Genomic DNA, 9,425 nt, shown 5'->3' on the forward strand with positions numbered 1-9,425 from the left:
GCGCCAACATCCACGCCTGCGTAAAGAAGAAAAGTGTTAAAAGACAAGGATTAAACTACGAAGATAAAAGCTAAGAGAAAGTTGTACTTACGGGTTTTTTCTTGAGCTTGAACGTACGGACGGGCGGGGACGAACCCGATGGAGCCGGTCTCTTGATGCCGGTCACCGTCGTCGTCATTGGTTCTCCGGAGGTAACAGTCGTAGCCTCCGGAACAGTGGTCTTCTCACCACCGGGGTTCCCCGCCACCTCTTCACTATCTGACTCAGTGTCAGATAGGAGCACTGGATCGGCTGTGGAGGCCGCCTTCTCCTTCCCTTTCCCGCCGGCAGCCCTCTTCTTCCGCACTAACGGAGGACCATCTGCGGATTCCTCAGAAGAAGACAGGATGTCAGGAATTCCAGCAGCGGGTACAGCACTGAGGGGTGGAGGAGAGAATAACGCCTTACCTGGCCGCCGGTGGCTCAGGATCTCGTGGCCCAGCGGATAGACCTCCACAAACCGATCCGCTGTTTGCTCCAGGATGGGCAACTCGTTCTCGTCAAGAGCACGAGTACCCACCCACACGGGACCGTCAGCTTCCCGCGGGTACAGGAGCGACTCCAAATCGTTCCCCTCTGAAAGAAAAGAAACAGTTAGAAGACAAACTCATATCAGCAAGAAAGACAAGACATACCATAAGGAGTAGAGTTCAAACCGTATTCGAGAAGGATGGGAACCTGAGACGCCTCCTTCCATACCCGGCTCATCCCCAGCATCACCATCCCGGACTCCGCAAACCGGTAAACCGGAGATTGGACCCGGGATATCTTCGCAAACCATTCCGCCTCCTGGTAGTTGGTGGCGTGGTGGCTCAGAATTGCTTGGCCATTTTTAATCTTCAAGGCAATGGGGATGGCGCGGGCAGAAATGTAGAAGAACTCCCGCTTCCACGATCGGAGACTGCGCTCGGTCGCGCAAATCTTCAAACCCTTGATCCGGGTTGTCAGGGTGTACCACCCCTGGATGCACCTCCAAGTATAGAAGGTCATCAGGCGGTCCACATAGGGCTCAATGCCCAGAATCCGGCACACCCACTCGAAATGGCGAATCTTGGCGATCGCCATGGGGTGCAACTCGGTCAGATGAACACCATGCCTCTCAAGGACACGGTAAACAAACTTTGTCAATGGGAACCTAAGATTCCCATAGACAAAGAATGCTGCATAAACCCCGATCTTGCCTCTGGGGGCATCGTACACGGTCTGATGGGGTTCAGGAAACTCAGGCTCGAAAGGATCGAGCATGAACTTCCTAACAACATACCGGTACTGATCGCCGGGCAGAGCACACTGGCACTCACCAGCAGTACTCTTATCATCGGCCGAAGACTCAAGATCACGAGAAGACATTTTGCAGAAAGAGCGATTTCGGGAAAATGCTTGCCTGAAAAGGGGAGTATTTGCCGGAAATCGCTAAGAAGAAGAAGAGAAGGGTGAAGGTGTGGATTGCAAAGTGCCCTCTCCCCCTTTATATACTAATCGCAATTAATGCGATGAATTTAATGCGGAGGAGAGAGAAATCGAAGGTGCAATGAAACTATGACACGTGGCAAAAAGCAGGCTGGCAACAGCTGTTGACAGGACGCGTACCACTAATTTCGCGGCCACGCGCCCGAAAAATCGCGCCCACGCGCCTGAAAAAGCGTCTGGAATGACCATGTACTGTCACGTCACCATAACTTCCTGCACGTCCTGACACAGTCAGAAGAAACCGTCGCACGACGTTTCAGATGTTTGGACTGTTCCTATCTTTCCACCAACTCTTCGAATTTCGAAATTCAAAATTCAAAAAAGATTCAAAAGTAAGCGGGAAAATACCCCTTACCTTGGCAACCAAGTAACCGTAAGACGGATGCGGGTACAGTGTTAAGGCAAAACCCTTCACATACCTAGCACCCGCAGGGAATTGAAGCCAAGAATAACTTGGCAACCAAATAACCATAAGACGGATGCGGGTACAGTGTTAAGGCAAAACCCTTCACATACCTAGCACCCGCAGGGAATTGAAGCCAAGAATACCCCGGCAACAAAGTAACTATAAGACGGGTGCGGGTACAGTGTTAAGGCAAAACCCTTCACATACCTAGCACCCGCAGGGAATTGACGCCAGGTGTACCTTGAAAGTAAAGTAACCGTAAGACGAGCGCGGGTACAGTGTTAAGGCAAAACCCTTCACATACCTAGCGCTCCGCAGGGAATTGAAACCAAGAAGAATCTTCTGGGCAATGCTTGCGGAAACGGAAATAACATCCCCGCATAGCGGGAACGTCGAGAACTACATTGTTTGAGGCTCCAGGATGGAATTGGTGGTTTTAACATAATTGATCACTATGTTCAAAACTACCAAAACCTCAGGGAGAATCCACACAAGTGGGACTCAAAGCTCCTGACTTGCGAGGAGGTTACATACCTACCCGCATCATACCCAAAGATCAAGCAAAAAAATCGGGAATTTTTGCAAGTGACATTAGGAAACCCGCGGGAAGAATCCCCACGGAGAACCTTAAAACTAAAAACCTTTTTCAAAACCCCTTGCTTAAAGTCCAAAAGTTCACCTCACTTTATTAAACATTCATGAGAAGAACATTGGACTGGGGGGACTTGAAGAGGTAGGTCCCAGCAGAGCCCAGTTGGTCCCGCAAGACTCACCTTGAACAGGGACGTCTGCGCAAAGGCCATCTGCTCCCGCAGGACCCACCATGCTCAGAGAACCTTACGCGCAGTACGCAAGCTGTACACGCAGGGAAAGCCTCCCAATGGTGAAGTACCCCGCCTGTTCCCGCAGTTGCGGATACAAGCCATCAGGGAAGGCTACCCGCAGACAGCAGGGCTACACGCACAAGACAATAGCTACTTCAGTAGTCACATGAAGGAATGAGCAAGGCGGGAACAATCCCGCCAAAATGAGCCAGTCCGTATGATTCTGAAAGATCTTTTGTACTATACCTACCAAGGTATGGATAGGACAGACAATCTGACCAGAACAGCCCATGAGCCAATCACAGGGTGACAGCTCACCGACAACAGTACGAGGAGGAGCACCCTCTAGTACTGTTTGTCACTATTAGCCGCTGCCTACTCACCAACTCTTACTGAGGGGCATGCGCAGCCTACAGTTGGTAGAATAGTGTTACTGTTGGCCGTAACCTATTCACCAACCAGCATGGCCTGCGTATAATCCACAGTAGGTGGGACGTGCATAATCTACAGTTGGTGGAATAGTGCAGCCGACTTTGTTACTGTTGGCCGTAACCTATCCACCAACCAGTATGGCCTGTGCATAGTCCACTGTTGGTAGAACAGGAATACTATTCAGCCGGCTGTACCTTCTAGGAAACCTACCTTCGGCTATAAATACTCCAACATCTTGGAATGGTAAGATCATCTGATATCTCAATCTTATCTAGCAATCTCTTAATATACTCTTATATATTCAGAGCAACCTAGTCTGATTCTCACGCCGGAGGGTGGTCACAGGGAGGAACCCCCCCTTCTCAGTGACGAGCTTACGGTGTCTGTTTTGCAGGTCTCCTGAAGAACAACCTTCTCAGCTAGATCTCATCCGTGGGAAACATTACTTAACCTCCAGATTATCTATAATCTGTCCAGGGTTCACTTAGTGTTTCTTCAACCAGAGATGAAGCAAACAACCATGTCCATCACTTTCCTCTTTTTCTTAAACATCTTCACCTTTTCCTTTAATCATGGTGACACCATCTCCTTTGCACTTGCATTAAAACATCATGTTCCCGCACCCTCATCGATTGGCGGGTTGCTTCAACCACAAGGGATCCGAGCTGCTTATTGGCCGTCATTCACTGGATACCCCGCATCATCCATTGACACGTCATACTTCTCACACATTTACTATGCGTTTGTCCTACCATCTCCTACAACATACGCACTTGACATCACATCGGATGATGCTAATAATCTACTTCAGTTTTCAAATGCATCGAGTAGCTGGAATCCGCGTGTCAAGACAATCTTATCCATTGGGGGCGGTGGAGGTGGTGCTTTGCCTGGTATATTCTCGCAAATGGCCAGTCAAGCATATTTTCGTGCCGCTTTTATTAATTCTACAATAAAAGTAGCACGGGAATACAACTTTGACGGGGTTGACCTAGATTGGGAGTTTCCATCGAATGAAACGGACATGTCAAACCTTGGTTTATTGTTTAAGGAATGGCGCGAAGCACTCGAATACGAGGCCAATATCACTAACAAGGCCCGCTTCGTATTGACATCGGCCGTCTATTATGTGTCCAACATTTCTTTCAATGGTGGGCCTCGGTCATACCCAATCCAAGCAATAAGTCAATATGTTGATTGGATTAGCCCGATGTGTTTCGATTATCACGGTTCTTGGGAAAACTTCACGGGGCTTCATTCAGCTTTGCATGACCCGTACACGAATCTCAGCACAAATTTCGGTATCAGGTCATGGATTCAAGGAGGCATGTCTTCTAAAAAGATAGTCATGGGCCTACCACTTTATGGCCCGACATGGTCACTCGAAAACCCGAATAACAATACCGTTGGAGCACCCGCCACCGGCACAGGACCAGGAAGTGGCCTATTTGTCTACTCTCAAGTTATTGATTTCAATAGAGAGAAAAATGCAACAATTGTGTTTGATAACACAAGGATTTCCTATTATTCTTATGCAGGAGACTCATGGGTGTCATATGATGATATTGAGTCAATTAAATCCAAGGTCCATTATGCACGAAAACAGGCCCTAGGTGGGTATTTCTTTTGGGCCTTGGGCCAGGATTTAGATTGGGCTATTTCAAGAACAGCTTCACAAGCATGGTTAACTTGATATATGCTTTATGTTTAGTAAACATGTTTACAAATTACGATATCTATATAATTCACAGTATCTTTGTTTAACAAACTATTTCAAATTTAAAAATACAAAAAAGGGGTTCTTTAAGCATAGAGAAGGACTTGCAAATATATTAATTGTTGATGAATATAGCAAATGTATTAACTGTAACAAAATCAATCAATCAATCAATCAATCATACCCAGTAAAATCCCACCGACAGCAGAGCTATAGGTTATTAACTGTAACAAAAGTATATAAAAATATCATTACCAATCAAGAACCTCGGGGGTCTCACTTGAAGCAGCCTTTGTTCCCCAGGGATAGAGGCAAGGTTTGCCTGCATCACACTCTCCCTATACCCTACTGATAGCTTTGCCTATTTATGAGATTTACTGTGTATGGTTTTTTGTGGTATCCCACAAGAACCTACAAATATGTTAATTACACACACAAGAAGCAATCAAGATCAAAACTGATAACCGGGCCAACATCGTTGATATAAAAAAATGAAAACCATATAATAATGGGCCACCAAATCTTGAAAACAACTTGACTTTTAGATAACCATGCACCTCTCGCCCGACACTGCGTCCATGTGACCTCCCCGTCTATCAAACATAACTGAAATGTTTTCCCATTTGATCTTAAAAGATCCGCATCCTCGTCTTCCGAATTACCTAAAACCCAATTGCCATGTGTAATCGTCTCCCGTCTCCGCCTTTTATTATATTCTAAACATAAAAACGCAAGACCGCCTAACAATACCCAAACTATCAACACCCATCTTAACCCAAGGGTAATTTCATCGTTGTATCGTTCTCCTATATGCTTCAATCTAGTAAACAAAGCAGCAATCCCGAAAAGAATATAAAGCATTCCAACATAAGTGGGAATGTATTCCCAAACTACCATTTTCCTTAATGAGCCCCCCTTAGGCCAGAAGTACGCGTTAACGGGCTGCAAGCAACCCATGAGAATCGTCAAGAATCCAAATTTGACATGCAATGAGCTGAGATAAAAAACGTGAAGCTCAGTAACCGCAAAAAGAATTCCGAGAAACATGATTGTAAGTAGACATGAACTTTAAACCATATGTCACCCAGCAAATGTTTTGTGAACCGGGCAACCAGAATCCCACTCGAAAGAAATATGGCCCAAGCAAGAAACATCATGAACCCATGAACCGCTAACATGGGCCTTATATCCTCCTCGACTTCAGCTGACCCTCGAATAAGCGAAACCAATACCAAATTATTACTTTTATCGAATGCATGTTACTTTCGATCAAATGATCAGATGACCACTTTGCCCCCATGGCCCAAACCACTTTCACTTTGAGCAGTGTCGTCTCGTAGGTAAGCTAAATGAGACAACGACTTTACGCCTCCAGTTTTATAGGGTCTGAATCCTAAATTGGGGTTATACATTATGGTTTTTGAAAGTAGAGTTTTTTTAGAAGTAGTAACTCATTGATGAGCCACAAACTAAGAAGGATTGTCTCGTATCTATAATCACTGCATATCATCCATATTTCCTAATTCTTTGATACTCTGTGGTGATATATGCATAAACAAAAGAAACAAACGCCTCGACATTTTACTTAGTTTTAGGCCTTTGAAGATGTTGAGCCGACCCTGACTTTGAGAGGAGTTGGCAGCTCAATAATGTTATTACACTTTTTTCGTTCTTTATAGTTAGAACCTGAATCCAATGGGCGGGTAAACTCCAGTGTGATGACACCATTTTCAATATGCATTTAACATATGCCAAAATCCCCTTGGTCAGGTTAAGACTTTGTGCATTCATTCCGTCTATCCAATACGTATTGACTTGACCCGTACCAATAACATCGGCCCAGCCAACATACACGAAACTATTCTCCATTTCTGACTCGAACCCAATCACAAGATATCCAATTTTCTTCTCACCACGAGCCGCTATGGATGTCGACTCATCTGATAATGTCCAAAAGAAATTAACTTGTAGATCGTCTAGCAAAATGTTGTTTTAATACATATAGGTTAAACCCTGTCAACAACTTCAGCCCGCCAACATGTTTTTTTGGTAAAAACTGATTTGAGAATAAACTTGATCAGGGGTGTTTCAGTCCTGGGCCCACATCAACTCCCTAGGACTTGACTGCACTCCTTGCGCTTCCGACCCTCTTGCGAAAACTATTTTTGACATGTCCTCTATAAGTCGCAATCCTGCCAAGCGGGTCAGATGTGATGTAAATCGCCACATCATGACCTGCTTGTATCGAGAACGTTACAGGCACACCTCGTTCTACTCGCAAAATAGGTGATTCTTTCTTGTTTAAATACAAAACCTTTGATAGGTTTGGTGGTTTCGGATAACGCAAAGCAGAAACCGAAGGTGACAGCGATCGGTTCTTTCTTTTCTGCGATTACCAAATCTTGATCCTCTTTATCTTCTGCATCTAGCGGGCTGACACAATTGTTAACCCGTTTAGAAATGTTAATGTGCACGTGCCTGTAAGTTTTACCATGGTTTTGTAAAAGGTAATACGATCAAATTGAAAAGGGTGGTTTAATCAAACCCAAAGCTCAGATGCTGGTTTTGTTTGGGTGTAACATTAATATCCCAATCATACTTATTGTCTATTGAGTTTTAACGGTCTTTGAAATTGAATAAACGAAGCCCCTTCTTTCCTATGCGCATAAACTTACCGAGTATTATTCAGCGAGTCAACCGAATTGGAAACATTATACATTGTGTCAAGACAAACACGCTCAACCGTACCATCCTCATTCTTTATACACTCACTATATTTTGTAATATAATAACCATTAGCAAAAGGCACAGCCTCTTCGGAAAACCCGTCACCACCACCTCAGCGTTAGGCATATGTTCATACTCCCGATCAAGCTCCGTCCACCCGAATGCCATATAGTTTTCAATTCCGATATCACCCTCTAACCGAATATTAATCACATTATCATGTTCATTCAAAGTCCATCTTAATCTATACGTATCCAATAACACCTTACAGTTATCAAACATTTCGGATGCCCGAAATAAGAACCCACTTCAGTATCCCATATAGAAACAACATTCATTTGATCCCAACCAACATAACTCATCAAATTAACAGTAAAGCTATCTTTTTTAGAAGTAATGGTATTCAAATGATCATCAGATATAACAAACCCATATGTCAAATTTTATAATCATCTCCTAAAAAACCCTACAAACGAACATGTGAACCCCTAGGAAGCAGATCAAATTCACTAACCCTAAACGAACAATCATTAATAATACTAAAAGATCCTCTTAACTGACACTGAACCATAACAAATTAGGAAGTGAAATTAATTAAACTAGTGTTGGGTCTAGGGCAATTTAATGGATTTTAATGAGTACAAACATGTTTATAAGAAAGCATGATGAAATTAATAAAAATAAATGTGAAATTGCCTTTAATTTTGAGGAAATATGTGAAATTTGATCCGGGTTTTGGATGATTGAAGTGGGTTTTAAAGATTTTAGGGAATGACGGTGAGTTCCCTGATTTGATCGCCGGAGAACGACGTTAGAGAGAGATGGACATATTATTATTATTATTATTGTTAAAAGCCAAATATTATTCCTCTCTCAAATCCTTCTATTCATCAAATGTGCACTCTCTTTTGCATCAAAAACAAGCCTTTTATACACGTATGTTGATCATGCTTTTTATCATGCTTTTCTTACACACGTGTCTGCAACTAGGCAGTTTAATTCATGGTTTCAACATTACTTATTAAGAGCATCTCTAGTGTAGGGTTCAGAATTCTGAACTCAATAAATGAACAATGAAGGTGATGTTTAATTTAGAACATATTCACAACTAAACATGATACGTGAGCCTAATGTAATTAATTTTCATTTAAATTTTAAAACCAATTCTAACAATCACTTTAATTATCTTCCTTTTTCAATTAAATTATAATTTTTTTTATTTGCTTTTACTTTCAAACGCTAAAATCTTTAATAAAATAATATTATTTTTTTTATCAATTTCATAGCAACAATAAGCATTTTTTAAAGAACATTTGGCAAGATTCAGGAATATACGTAACAACGAAGTTCATCATGCGCTTGAAATGATTTAGTGGAGCATATATGGTCTATTAAACAATAGTCGGTTTGAGTGAGGTAGATTTTTTGAAATTAGTTTATGTAACTTTTTTAGTTTATGTTTGTGTGCGGTTGTTTAATTACTATATTTATATAATTTTAAATTTTTCTTTATATGACTTCTATATTTATGTAAATTTATTTACTAGAACTTATTTTATTTTTAAATAAAATGTAATAAAAAATAATATACTTAAATAAAAGTATTCTAGTTTATAAAAATGTTTTTGTTTATAGAAAGAAAATTTAGAAGTGGGTGATTTGTGCTATAAAGGGGTTTAAAAGTGGATGTAATGTTGGAGAAAAAATGAGAATTTTTGGTGTTTAAAAATGAATGAGTGGAAATCTGATGTGGCAGCTGATGTGACGTGTTTAGTTTATTTTTTCCTAATCCACCATTGTGAATGCTGTA

General features: G+C 42.2%; 3 pseudogenes; 1 reads left to right on the forward strand and 2 right to left on the reverse strand.

Moving 5' to 3' along the window:
• The first annotated feature begins 3,683 nt into the window (after positions 1-3,683).
• Positions 3,684-5,025, forward strand: LOC143617789 (class V chitinase CHIT5 pseudogene; annotated as a pseudogene).
• Positions 5,026-5,158: 133 nt separating this feature from the next.
• On the reverse strand, positions 5,159-6,468 carry LOC143617787 (cytochrome b561, DM13 and DOMON domain-containing protein At5g54830 pseudogene; annotated as a pseudogene).
• LOC143617788 (cytochrome b561, DM13 and DOMON domain-containing protein At5g54830 pseudogene) lies at positions 5,857-8,279 on the reverse strand (annotated as a pseudogene).
• Positions 8,280-9,425: the final 1,146 nt, after the last annotated feature.

The sequence above is a fragment of the Bidens hawaiensis genome, unplaced genomic scaffold (assembly GCF_021521415.1).
Source record: "Bidens hawaiensis isolate Kalapana, Puna unplaced genomic scaffold, B.hawaiensis_p1.1 tig00058302_1, whole genome shotgun sequence".
Taxonomy (NCBI): Eukaryota; Viridiplantae; Streptophyta; class Magnoliopsida; order Asterales; family Asteraceae; genus Bidens; species Bidens hawaiensis.